The 14,250-nt window shown below is 40.3% G+C and overlaps 1 protein-coding gene and 1 long non-coding RNA gene across 8 annotated transcripts in view; one reads left to right on the forward strand and one right to left on the reverse strand.

Annotated features, from left to right (window-relative positions):
* HPSE2 (heparanase 2 (inactive)) overlaps positions 1 to 14,250 on the reverse strand; it is a 716,285-nt gene that overhangs the window by 171,634 nt on the left and 530,401 nt on the right. The gene's annotated exons all lie outside the window — the stretch shown is intronic.
* LOC133239265 (uncharacterized) overlaps positions 8,296 to 14,250 on the forward strand; it is a 30,967-nt gene continuing 25,012 nt past the window's right edge. The window contains exon 1 of the long non-coding RNA XR_009733769.1: positions 8,296 to 8,472. This is a non-coding gene — a long non-coding RNA (uncharacterized LOC133239265). The remainder of the gene's footprint in view (positions 8,473 to 14,250) is intronic.

The following is a 14,250-nucleotide window of genomic DNA, read 5'->3' on the forward strand; positions in this document are numbered from 1 at the left end:
CATCCGGCTTTGTGTGACTCTCTGAGAATTCTTACTCTGAAGACTAAGTCCAGGGTTAAGTGACCTTCATTATCTTAAACATCCCAATACTCATCTTTGCAAAATTTCAAATTAAATCAATTTAATTTAAGTCAAAACTTATGACTCCTGGGTGCATTTTCCAATCTACTTAGGTCTCCTTGGTTGATGAACAATGATAGACCATGTCATTTTTAGTTAGTCACCAACCTCTCAGTACATGTTATAGAACCATGTGAAAATCCTTTGTAATGTTAAATTGCCATTCCAATACGTGATGTAGTGGAATGGTTAAAATTCCTTGTAATCACACTTTGAACCAGGTGCTCTGGTTGCAGTGTGGGTGGTAGCTGAGTGCCTCCCATTCAGCCTTCCCCTTGGCCTCCCTCACCACGTCACACATTTCCACAGACTCTAATGTTTAAATCATTGGTATATTGGAAAGAGTCCAAGTTTTGGAGCCAGAGATATCTGAATTCAAATTCCATATCAGATATTTACAATCTATATGATCTTGGACAACATGCCTGGCCTTTATGGGCCTCAGTTTTCTTATTCTTAAAAGAGAGGTAGCCTATTTGCCTCCCAGGATTATTTGAAGATTAAACAGATAAATCTAAAGTATCTGGCATACAGTAAGCATTCAACAACTTCTAGTTCTTTCTGATTTCTCTAAATTTTCAGCTCACAAAGATGGGGTCATAAACAATAGGAGATTGACTAAATTACATGTGTATAGAATTCTAAAAGTGAGATTGTTGTGGCAAAGGGTACATGCTTTTGAAAATTTGGGTGGTTACTTATATTAGGGAATAAAACAAACCAATGACAGGACCTTTCACCTCATTCCTGGTACTAGATGCTAGACTCAGATCCAATAAACATTTACTATGTGTAACACACAGAGCTGGTAATGTCCATATCCATCACCTCACAACTCTATTAGTACTCCACTGTCAGCACCTCCAATTGTTTTTAAGTTGTGATTAGACAGCTTACTACCTGAAAGCTAGGCATATGAAAACACTGCAGTGTTTAAATAAAAAAATAATTCGTGCAATGTTAATATAACACATAATGAAGGACATAAATATTTGTATTATATTACATAATGACTATGTGTATGTTAAAAATGTACTGTAATTAGTGTTCTTTTATGTTTTGATCAAATACTTTATAGTTTCCTCTTTTTTCTTTGTCTGCTCCCAGTAACTATTTTAAACATCAGAAATATAAGTTTTGCTGGCAGCACATATAGTTTAATGCTCCTTGAGATAAAAGTGCCAGATGTACTCTTTCAATATGTAGGATTCCCTGTGAACATGCATCCTATCCCGCATAGTCCATGACCCAGGGTTGAGGGGCCTCGGTCTTCCCCTCCTTCCTCTGGTCACTTTTCTCAAGTACGCAAAACTTGGAGTTTGAAAGCCTTGGTTTAAGCTCAGCTTTGCCATATACTACCTATATGATACTAGGCTTCCCCTTCTTTAAAATTGGTTTAAAAAGAACCCAAACATATATTTTCACAGGGTTACTGTACCCTGTGAATAAAAATCAGGAGAAATGCTGAGAACAGAACACGGCACACAGAAGGTATTCAATAACCAAATCTGTCCTCCAGGTTCCTTAAATATCCAAGGTGGTAGCAACCCAAACTAAAAAGCCATGGGACGGGGTGAGCAGGGAAACACCTATCTGGAGAAAGACACTGTTCATCCACTGTAGGATCTGGAATGAGGGTATTATGGAGGAGCAAAAACAAAGTCTGGATTTCCAGTAGGTGGGCAGGAAGAAAGAAAGAGAGAGATGGAGAGAGAGAGATAATGAAATGGGGAGGGCTGTGATTATGCTGCAAAAGTCTGGAGTCTAAAGATCTTAGTGGTCATGTGGTCTAAAGTAGGTAAGCCAGTGACAACATCCCTGAAAGTGATTATCTGGGACAGGGAATCGACTCTCACACCCTACTAGTACAGATCCACTGTAGCACAGCTCGAACCCAGGAAAGGTTCTTCTACCATGGGTCTAACATTGGCTTCCTCCTACTGTTCACTCAACAGCTGTTTTCTTGGACCCAGCAATAGTCCAGCTCCTCCTTCATGTGACATGTGGGGGAGGAATTCCAGTAAAAATTTTAGCTTAAGCATTTTAGAGCCTGTTCTTGGCCCCACTCTTAACCTAACAAGCTGGATTCAATCATTCTCAGTTGGTCTCAGGCTATCCTGAGGGCCATGAATTAGACGAGAGCCTAGAGAACTCTAGGCAGGAAACCAGTTCGACGAGGTTATCTTATCTCAACAGTGCAGGCAAGAGTCTAAGTATGGGAGGTCACAGAAAAAGTAGAAGTGAGAGCCTGTGAAGAAAGAACTAATAAAATAAAGCTGTAGAGTGTAGGAGAGATGGGAAGGGAGTCAGTGACGATCATGAGCTTATGAGAGAGAATGTCTTAGAGGACACTGGTGCCAAGGACATGTCGGCCATTCAGACTAGGTTTTAGGTTTGTCAAAGGAGAGAAATTATTCTGCCTGAGATATCAAAGACACAGAGAATATCAAGAGAAAACAGGTCCTTGGAGATGTGAGAAGTCAGCATAGAGAAAAGTTGAGATAGAAAATGTTGACCTTGCTGTTTTCTTTTCTTCAGTTTGTAAATAATGAATGAAGTCATGGCCATAGATGAGCTCTCTCAGGGAATCAGAGAAGTTAACAGAAATGGGAGATCCTCTAAAAGCTTCTCAGTTGTGGCCCTGAACATTGCCTCTGTCTTTGGCCTGAATAAGAGTCCCTTCCCCAGCCTGACCATCACAGTGTCTTTTTAATAATTGCAGTCTGAGTCAGATTCACATTTGGATGCCAAAGGAACCCCATATTACCATGAAGTTTCACCAACTTTCATTTGCAAACATAAATCCACATTTATATTGTACTAGGGAAATAAGAACTTTCAGTTCAATTCAGTCACTGAGCTGTGTCCAACTCTTTACAACCCCAAGAACTGCAGCACGCCAGGCCTCCCTGTCCATCACCAACTCCAAGAGTTTACTCAAACTCATGCCCATTGAGTCGGTGATGCCATCCAGCCATCTCATCCTCTGTCATCCCCTTCTCCTCCTGCCCCCAATCTCTCCCAGCATCAGGGTCTTTTCAAATGAGTCAGCTCTTTGGATCGGGTGGCCAAAGAATTGGAGTTTCAGCTTCAACATCAGTCCTTCCAGTGAACACCCAGGACTGATCTCCTTTAGGATGGACTGGTTGGATCTCCTTGCAGTCCAAGGGTCTCTCAAGAGTCTTCTCCAACACCACAGTTCAAAAGCATCAATTCTTTGGTGCTCAGCTTTCTTTATAGTCCAACTCTCACGTCCATATGTGACTACTGGAAAAACCGTAGCCTTGACTAGATGGACCTTTGTTGACAAAGTAATGTCTCTGCTTTTTAATATGCTGTCTAGGTTGGTCATAACTTTCCTTCCAAGGAGTAAGTGTCTTTTAATTTCATGGCTGCAATCACCATCTGCAGTGATTTTGGAGCCCCCCAAAATAAAGTCAGCCACTGTTTCCACTGTTTCCCCATCTATTTGCCAATAAGAACTTTGGTCCTACAGAATTTAGTATTCCCTTTTAAGAGAGGAGACAATTGAACCATAGGTATGAGTTGATAAATACCTGAGCCTTTTTCTTGGGTACCCTGGGACTTTATATATGTGAAGCTTCTTATAAAATATTCAGTGTCAGCAGTTTGTAGTTATTTGAAAAATGTTGCCTATTCCAGAGATTTGGCTCTATGATAGTGGCTGCCTATGGTAAAGGGCTCAATATATCAGTTAGATTTGGACATAAGAGCCTATGATAACCACTTGGAAAGAATAAATTGTTAAAAATGAAAAGATGGTGATTTCTAACCAAGACTGGGTAAGTGGAAGTGGGACTGGATTCCAGCTGACTGTCCAGTGATGTGCTTTCCTCTGTCCTCCTAACTGGGAGGGTAAAGACGATTCTGAGCTGCCAAGGTTTCTTCTCAAGAGGTAACTAGCTTAGTGACGGCTACAAAGGCACCAGAGGACCAAAAGAATCAGAGAGGAAAGGAAGGGAAAGACAGAGGAAGGGAATTTGCCAGTAAGATGTGCTTTGGCATCTTCCACATAAACCTGGCAGAAAGGTTGGTTCCAGAAATGCTTAGATGGATAATTTTAGGTCCTCCTCTAAATCATAGTCCTCCTCTAAGTTCTCTTGAAATCTCAGCATCTCTTAGGATCACACCACAAATGGCTGAGATATTCCACTAAAAGCTGAAGCAAGGAGAGGCTGTGCAGAAATACCCTTTGTGTGAACTACTACTACAAACACAATGGGCTAGAAACCATTGTGTGTGGACAATGGTGTGGACATGTGTGTGGACAAAGAGCCTGTCCGACTCAGTACCAGTGACCATCATCCCTTCCTCTGCTGGCCTCCAGATCGGTAGCTCATGCCAAGCACATACCTGGGAAGGCAGCAAAGATGACAGAGTATACAAAGTAAATGGAACTACTTACCAATTCATTCACCAACTCTCTTGCTCTCTTTTGTTCTAAATTTTATTTTTTGTTTAATGCTTTTCATCCTATTTAAAAGTCTGCCCTTTATCTGTTTATTATAAAAGAAACAAGTGCTCATTATAGACAAAATAGGAAATGCACATAAAATTAAAATATGAAAATGAAAAATCACTGGTAAGTCCAACACCTAGAGAAACTCATTGTTAACATTTTGACTTGTACCCTTTCAGACTTTTCATCATAAATATACATAAAATTTCCCATAATTAGTTATTTTAAAAACTTACTCCAGATCCTATTCCACTAGCATATAAACATAAAATTGTCGCAGCTGATTCTCAAGAAGCCGGTATCACAGAGATCCAAACAAATGTTAGAGACTCCAGATGAAATTGTCTTATTCTTGTTTCCATTCCATTCTGGCCAGATAGGATCCTCTGCCAGGAGCAGGTCTCATCTCCTTTCTTCTTTGCTTAACCCTGAGTCCCCTTCCCCCTTCTCTAGGCCCCTAGATTTAGTCTTCAGGATTGTACTCCAATTAGCCACTTATGCCCATTAGCCTCTTAAAACATTTAATGAGGAGAGCTTGTTGGCTCCAGGGGCAGCTGGTTTTGTTTACCTGGCTCTTTACTTTAAAAGGAAAAACCTTTGCCCCTTATTATCTGACCTCTTCTTTTATTTCAGGTAATTGCATTAGTGCTGGCTTTCCAAAGCTCAGGAATTTCCGGACCTATTTTGCTGCCTGCTGCTTTCAGGGAGGAGGGGCTGTCTACTCAGAGTTCTAACACCCTGCCTCCTGCCTGGGCAGGTAATGCCATAAAACTGGGGCCTTCCCCACTGGATTGGAGAGAAGTTTGGATAATCACTAGAACAACCCTATTGACCTATAAAGGCTATTCTGACACCTTGAAGTCAAACACTGGAGAGGCTGATGCTAGTCTCTCCAAAGCTTTATAAATTGTTATCTTCCCCTCCTCCAAGGGCCTCCCTCTGGGTTCCCACTGAGCACATTTTCATATTTACCTTTGGTTTGCTTTCTGAGGCTGCACTATTCTTGATCGTCTTTGCTATGGGTCAACATTATTATCTTGTGTTCAGAACTACTTTGAGAAGTAGAGCTTGGATGAAATAAATGCTGTCAGGGAAAAAAAAAAGGTCCTATGAAATGTAGATGTCTTTTGGCTTTCTTCAACCAGTTCTTATATTATCTATAAAGGAGTCACCCAAATGACTGAAGGGTTGTGGTACAGGAATTTCAGAGTTTGGTAAAATGTTATCATTGAAAAATTACACAAGTAACAGTCAAGGTGGTAGGCAATCCATCAGGCACGTAATGAGTACTCAAAAGATATATTTAATGAAAGCATGGGTGTCTGTATAATCTAACCCACAATTCTCCAAAAGAGTGGGCCTGAGTCTTGAGTACAGTCACAAGGGCCTAATTTTCTTGAATCTTTCTCTCTCCTAATTCCTTGCACACTTTGGGTCCTGAGCTTCGAGCCCTAATCATTCTCCCCAGTGGACACAATGCATGTGGAGAGACATTGTCTTGGCGGGGACTCAAACAGCTGGTCCTTGATCCTAGCAGTGCTAAGAAGAGCTCCAGGGGAGCAGGGAAGGAGAGGGATAGGAAAGCCATCTGCAGAAGGCTCTGAGGGGGGCAACTCTGGGAATTTTCAGAGTAGCAGCACGTGATGGCACCAAAAGTGTGAGCAGGGGTGTATCTGTGTGTTTTGAGTCTGAAATGTAAACAATTTGTGGGACCCTCTTTAAGAAAAGGAAATCAGAAGTACAAAACACAAAATTAGGTACAAAAGTAAATATTTATTTAGAATGACAAAATAAATCACAACAAACTCCCAGAAACTTCTTTCAAATCCCTCTTTTTCTGAGCGATCTTTACGCAATTTACCAGAAATGTTTACACAGCAATGCTTCCCCCTCTGGAGAAGGCAGTGGCACCCCACTCCAGTACTCTTGCCTGGAAAATCCATGGACAGAGGAGCCTGGTAGGCTGCAGTCCATGGGGTCGCTAAGAGTCGAACACGACTGAGAGACTTCACTTTCACTTTTCACTTTCATGCACTGGAGAAGGAAATGGCAACCCACTCCAGTGTTCTTGCCTAGAGAATCCCAGGGACGGGGAGCCTGGTGGGCTGCCGTCTATGGGGTCGCACATAGACGCGACTGACGCGACTTAGCAGCAGCAGCTTCCCCCTCACCACCTAGAACATTCTACAATTCTGAGCAACTCCCAGCATTCCTAGGAATCAATGCAAGGGAAGGGCTTGAAGCTTAAGTCATTAGCTTCCTGGTCAGTTTAACTGTGGGGTCATCAATAATAGGATTGGCACGATCTAAGTTACTAGAATCTAACCATCTATGTGCAGTATTTATTTTCATTCAGTGTTTGTAAACTGGGAGCTTATACAGTTACCACAATCTTTCCCTGACCTCTTTTCATATAATTGCCATTGTAGCTGAATATTACAACTAACTCGACTATAATTAGTGCATTACTAACTAGGAAAACAGAGAGAGGAGAATGAGGAAGGGAGGAGCCATATATGTATTAAATTCCCCCCCCCTTTTTTTTTGCTAGCTGTTTTACATATGGTGTCTCATTTAACCTCCTGAACACTTACTGTTTTGCAGATTATTACCTGTGGCTCAAAGAGATGTAGTAGGGACTTCTCTGGTGGTACAGTGGATAAGAATCTGCCCGCCAATGAAGGGGACATGAGTTTGATCACTGGTCCAGGAAGATTCCACATGCCTTGGAACAACTAATCTTGTGTGCCACAATTATTGAAGCCTTTGTGCCCCAGAGCACGTGCTCTGCAACAAGAGAAGCCACCTAAATGAGAAGCCCATGCACCACAATCAAAAGTGGCCCCCACTTGCCCATAACTAGAGAAAGCCCCAGCAGAACAATAAAGGTCCAGTGCAACAAAAAAAGACAAGAAACACGGTAACTAGGAAACCAGAGACCAAGTAGGTACTAGGCAACAGATACCAAAAACGTTCCCCTCTACTTTGCTCTGCAAGTGTGAGGGTTATGAAGACTACTGTGCTTACTTCATTTATCTGTAATCAAGTTGCTGCTTTTCAACTTCCTTTAGTCTTACCTATTTCAACTATCCTGAATACCTAAACAATACTGAGCTAAAGAAAATGAAACAATTACAACAAATAAAAGCACAAGCAAAACAATAACAAAAGCAAAAACCTGGGGAGATAAGTAAAGGAATGGAGATGGTATAACTTTACTCTTTTTCTTGCAAGTGTTTTTCAAAGTATTTTTTTTTTATCAGTGATTGTTATATGAAGAAAAGGGGCTCTATTGTCAAAAATAAGTTTAAGAAATGCTGGATTAAAACCAAGTTAAGTAGTATTTCCTGTCCCAGCCAGCATGGATTAGATTAGAATTACCCTCCAGTCACAGACAACTCAAAATTGAACACAAAATACATAACAACTCTTTGGTCAGACAGCAGCCAACTCAAGCTGTGATCCTTGAGAAAGGCATGGCACCTGAGGTGAGCCCCACATTTACCTGGGCTTGCTCCTCTGGAGAGGGTGGAGATAATTTATTGACCACCCAAATTTTGTGCTCCCCTTCCACAGTGCAGAGCTGTGTACAAGAAGCAGCAGCCTAGCCAGAACCTATTATACCTCTGCCTAGATCACAAAAGGGGTGCCCATCAGACTAACAGGTCAAAGCATTGTGAGCAGAAGTGATGTGTCACCTTAGGCTACAGTAGCTGGAGATGTGTATCACTTCTGAGCAGAAATTAAAAAGCCATGTCCTTCCTTATATATTCTTTCCTCCATTGCCAGATGAATGGAAGAGTCTCCAAGGAGAAGTCACATGATGGACAAAATCAGGATCCTGAAAAATCACATAAAAGGCCATCCACCAGGTACCTCAGCATTGAATGTGACATTATTGAGAAACAAATGTCTAATTGTTAAGCCACTGATATTTGGGGGTTTATTTATAAGAAAACAATGTTGTTATATTTCCTAGTACATACGTATTCATTACTACGAAGCTCCATTACACCAATCTGTTTGATCAATAGTGTATAATAAAAAGGTTGTCCTTTGAGAGAAAATGGTCCCTGTTATGAAAATAAAAAGATTAACCCAGAGAACTCTAGTTTGAATTGTCTAGGTAACTGTCAACAATGGGCTGAATTCTAATACCATGCAAGGACAGTTGAGGAGGGGAGAGATGATTCTTATTCTTCTATATCTAGGCAAACTGAGTTCAGGGTGAAACAATGACTAAGGTGACTACTAATGACCAGAGAGGACATGGAATCTAGAATATTGGAAGGGAGGTCAGTTAATGGAAGCTACCTATCAGTGGGTGGCAGCCTTTTGACTTACATCCAGAGTCCTCCACTAGGCTGCTGGTGAAAACCTGAGTTTTCCTTTGAAGGCCAGCCATAGTTTGAGGTAGATTTATTTCAGCATCAATATTGTCAATGAAATCGCACATCCTAACTTGCATGTATCACACAAGCAGGAAAAGCAGAGGTTCAGCTCTCCTCTGTATGATGATGTTGCTTATTTCTAGACACCCAGCACTCATAATTGTACATGCATGTACACACACACACACACACACACAAACTGCTGCTCTAGCTGCATTCACCAATACTCTGTATATTTTAGTTCCCTCCCTGGTGGCTCAGTGGTAAAGAATCTGCCCGCCAATGCAGGAGACGTGGGCTTGATCCCTAGGTCAGGAAGACCTCCTGAAGAAGGAAATGGCAACCCTCCACAGTATTCTTGCCGGTTGGACTACAATCCATGAGGTCGCAAAAGAGTCGGACATCACTTGCTGCCGCTGCTAAGTTGCTTCAGTCGTGTCCGACTCTGTGCGACCCCAAAGACGGCAGCCCACAAGGCTCCCCCGTCCCTGGGATTCTCCAGGCAAGAACACTGGAGTGGGTTGCCATTTCTTTCTCCAATGCATGAAAGTGAAAAGTGAAAGTGAAGTTGCTCTGTCGTGCCCAACTCTTAGCAACCCCATGGACTGCAGCCTTCCAGGCTCCTCCATCCATGGGATTTTCCAGGCAAGAGTACTGGAGTGGGGTGCCATTGCCTTCTCCGGGATATCACTTAGCGACTAGAAAACAACATTTAACATTTATTCCCAGCAAACTCAATGTCATAGAGCTACACCTTGAAGTATAGACACTGTGTAGAATATTGCACCTAGAGAAAAACCTTACACCAGTATAATTCTTTTCACAACAATAGCCATGTCTTCATTTTAAAAGAAAGGCTGGCTCTCCCCATGTAAGGCCTTGAAAGAAACTATTTATGATGAACACGATAACATTTATCATGAACAAACATGCATGTGTGTGTATATGTGTTTATTTGTGTTAAGAGGGACAGACTGAGGGGGAGAGAGGTATCCATCTATTAATTAGACTTCAAGATTTGGATAAATATAAGGTTGGTTTTTGTGCTGTATGGAATGTGAATTGAGCCCCCAAAGAAACTATTTTAAATTTCAGTATTTGCATTTTTGTATAATTAAATTTGAGTATCATTAATATTTTATAATTTTCCTTTAAATTATTTTTATTCTTTTGATTCATGATTTTTAAATATAATAAAAATAATTCTGTTAAAAAATACACACATTTTAAAACTTAAACATGACAACGAAAAGTATAAACAATTTGGTGATTAAACCAAATCTCAGTGCACCAACTTTATCAACATTCAGAGAAAATCATGCCAGTCAGTTCTGTATGTCTGTATACATGCACCTGTATATACATACAAATACATGTAAAAATACATGTAGGAATAATAAAAATACTAATATCAATAATTTTAGAGTGACATTATATATTATGTTATATATCAGACACTAGTTCCTTAAAATGTTTTTTATAAATTTTTTTAATGGATTCATGCTTTTGCTTTTACTATGTCCAACTTTTTTAGATAGTATATATCAACTGCCTCTGTGCAAGGTAAGGGCATTATTCCTATATTTTTACAACACTGACAATCACAATAGACTGTTATTTTTGTCTCAACCATCAAACATAGTTTAGAAAACTCAAGAGGAGAAAGAAAATCTATTGCATTTATTCACTCTTTGCCTTTTTAGTTTTCTTCCTACTTGATGCTCCAAGTTTCCATCTTTTATCATTCCTTTCTTTTAAAGAAAACTTACCTTAACCATTCTTTCAGGTAGGTCTTTGTCAATACACTCTTAGACTCCCATCATTTGAAAAAGTCTTGATTCCCCTTTCATTCTCCAAAGGTATTTTTGTTGGATACAGACTAGGTAGGCAATTCTTTCCTTCAGCCCTTAAAAACTGCCACTTTCTTCTGACCTCATTATTTCTGATTAAAAAAAATCTGCCGCCATTTAAATTTTTTTTTTCTTTCTTTCTTTTTTTTACCTATAAGTAAAGTGCAGGCTTCCCAGGTGATGCTAGTGGTAAACCACCCACCTGCCAGTGCAGGAGACACAGAGACACAGGTTTGCTCCCTGGGTTGGGAAGCTCCCCTGGAGGAGGGCATGGCAGCTCATTTCAGTACTACCTGGAGAATCCCTGAGACAGATGAGCCTGGGGGCTACAGTCCATAGGGTCACAAAGAGTTGGACATGACTGAAGCAACTGAGTAGCCCATGCAAGGTGCCACTTTTCTCACTGGCTTCAAGATTTTTCAGTCTTTAGCTTTCAGCAGTTTGAGTGTGGTGTATCTTGGTATGGATTTCTTTGATTGTATCTGGGGTTTACACAGCTTGTTAAATTTAAAGGTTTACATCTTTTGCCCAGTTATAGCAAGTTTTAGCCGTTATTTCTTTAGGTATTTTTTTAGTCTCACCAGCTTTCATTCTGGGGCTTCAACAACATAAATGTTAAATGTTTTGGTCCGACAGATCTCTGAGACTCTTGTTCATTTTTATTTTTTAACCCAGTCTGTGTTTTTTTTTTTCTGTTGTTAAGATTGGGGAATTTCTGTTATTGTATCTTCAAATTCACTGATTGTTTTTCATCTTTTCCCATCATTCTGTTGAGCCTATCCACTGAGTTTTTTATTTCATTTTTTGTACTTTCACTTCTAAAATTTCAATTTGGTTCTTCTTCATTTATTTATTTGTTGAGACTTCCTACTTATTTTCTATCTTTCTATTTTTTTATATTTGTTTCAAGAATACTTGTAATTATTTATTGAAATATTTTTATGACAGCTGCTTTAACAGCCTTGTATTTTGAACATCTCTTGTTATCTCGATGTTGGCATCTATTGATTGCTTTTTCTCATTCAAGTTGATATTCCTCTGGTTCTTGGTATAACAAGTGATTTTCACATGATATCTAGTCATTTGGGGTATTGCATCATAGGACTCTGGGTCTTAAATCTTTTATTTTGGTTGGCCTCCTAGGACACCACTCAGAAAGGATAAGGAAGGAATACTGCCTTGTTACTGCCTGGGATGGGTAGAAGTCTAGGCTCCCCACTTGTCCTCCATTAACACTCAGGGATTAGGGAACTTCCTTATTGGAGTGTGGGTGTAAGAGTTCCAGCTCCCCATTAGGCTTCCATTGATATACTAGCCTGACTTCAAGGGTAGGAGGGCCTTGTTACTTCTTCCCACATGGCACCCACTCACAAGAGTGGGGAGTAGTCACATTACTGCTGTGTGGTGGTGAAAGTCCTAACTCTCTACTAGGCATCCTCTGATTGCACCCCAGGGAGGGGGAAGAGGCACCTCATTTCTAACAGCCGAGTATGGGAATCCCAGCTCTCCATTTGGTCTCCAGTAACGATGAGTGGGGATGGTGAGGAGGATCTTTATTACAACCTAGCAGTAATGAAAAGCCCTGGCATTCTTCACTAGGTGTTCACTGATGGAGGCACAGAGATACTGTATTACAGCCCCTCCGGGGTAAGAGTCCTGGCTTCCTGCTTGGCTTTTGCAGGCAGAAGTAGGGGTGGGGATGGTACTGCACTTTTCTCCCGCTATGGTTGTGTGACTAGAGTAGAGTGGTTACTGTCTAAAAGTTTTCTGTTTTGCTAGCTTGTTCCTTTCTTGGTCCTTTGGCTAGAGAGAGCAGGCTTTTGTTGGCACATTTTTTGTTTGATCTGTAGGTGCTTCTGGGTTGCCAGCTTTTCTAGAACCAAGTCTGGGCTATAAGAGGGAAAAAAAAACCCCAAAAACCCTAAACCAATAAACTCACCACTATACTGTTCCCTGGTTCCCAGCCTATTTTACTCTCTTCACTTTTCAGAATTTTTTCATGTTTGTTTTATAAATAATACCTAAGTTTTTTCCCTCTGTACTTAATCAGAGGAATAAGGAAAAGTGTGTATACTCCGTCATTCTTCTTTTTTTTTTATTGAAGGATAATTGCTTTACAGAATTTTGTTGTTTTCTGTCAAACCTCAACATGAATCAGCCATAAGTATACATATATCCCCTCCCTTTTGAACCTCCTTCCTGTCTTCCTCCTGACCCCACCCCTCTAGGTTGATACAGAGCCCCTGAATTAGCCATACAGCAAATTCCTGTTGGTTATCTATTTTACATATGGTAATGTAAGTTTCAATGTTACTATTTCCATACATCTCATCCTCCCTTCCCCTCTTCCCATGTCCATAAGTCTATTCTCCATGTCTATTTCTCCATTGCTGCCCTGTAAATAAATTCTTCAGTATCATTTTTCCAGATTCCATATATATGCATTACAATATGATATTTATCCTTCTCTTTCTGACTTACTTCACTCGGTATGATAGGTTCTAGGTTCATCCACCTCATTAGAATTGACTCAAAGGCATTCCTTTTTATGGCTGAGTAATATGTCATTGTGTATATGTACCACCACTTCCTTAACCATTCATCTGCTGATGGACATCTCGGCTGCTTCCATGTTCTAGCTATTGTAAATAGTGCTGCAATGAACAATGGGATACATGTGTATTTTTCAATTTTGGTTTCCTCAGGGTATATGTCTAGGAGTAGGATTGCTGGGTCATATGCTAGTTTTATTTCTGTTCTTTTAGGGAATCTCCGTACCGTCTTCCATAGTGGCTGTATCAATTTACATTCCCACCAACAGTGCAAGAGCATTCCCTTTTCTTCACACCTTCTCCAGCATTTATTGTTTGTAGACCTTTTGATGACAGCCATTATAACTGGTGTGAGGCGATATTTCATTGTAGTTTTGATTTGCGTTTCTCTAATAATGAGTGATGTTGAGCATCTTTTCATGTGTTTGTTAGCCATGTGTATTTCTTCTTTGGAGAAATGTCTGTTTAGGTATTTTCCCCACTTTTTGATTGGGTTGTTTGTTTTTCTGGCATCGAGTTGTATGAGCTGCTTATATATTTTGGAAATGAATCGAAACGAATCCTTTGTCAGTTGTTTCATTTGCTATGGTTTTCTCCCATTCTGAGGGCTGTCTCTTCACCTTGCTTATAGTTTCCTTTGCTGTGCAAAAGCTTTTAAGTTTAATCAGGTCCCACTTGTTTACTTTTGTTTTTAATTCCGTTACTCTAGGTGGTGGGTCATAGATGATCTTGCTTTGATTTATGTCATCAAGCATTCTGCCTAAGTTTTCCTCTACAAGTTTTATAATTTCTGGTCTTATATTTAGGTCTTTAATCCATTTTGAGTTTATCTTTGTGTATGGTGTTAGGAAGTGTTC

This window comes from Bos javanicus, chromosome 26, assembly GCF_032452875.1.
Source record: "Bos javanicus breed banteng chromosome 26, ARS-OSU_banteng_1.0, whole genome shotgun sequence".
Classification (NCBI taxonomy): Eukaryota; Metazoa; Chordata; class Mammalia; order Artiodactyla; family Bovidae; genus Bos; species Bos javanicus.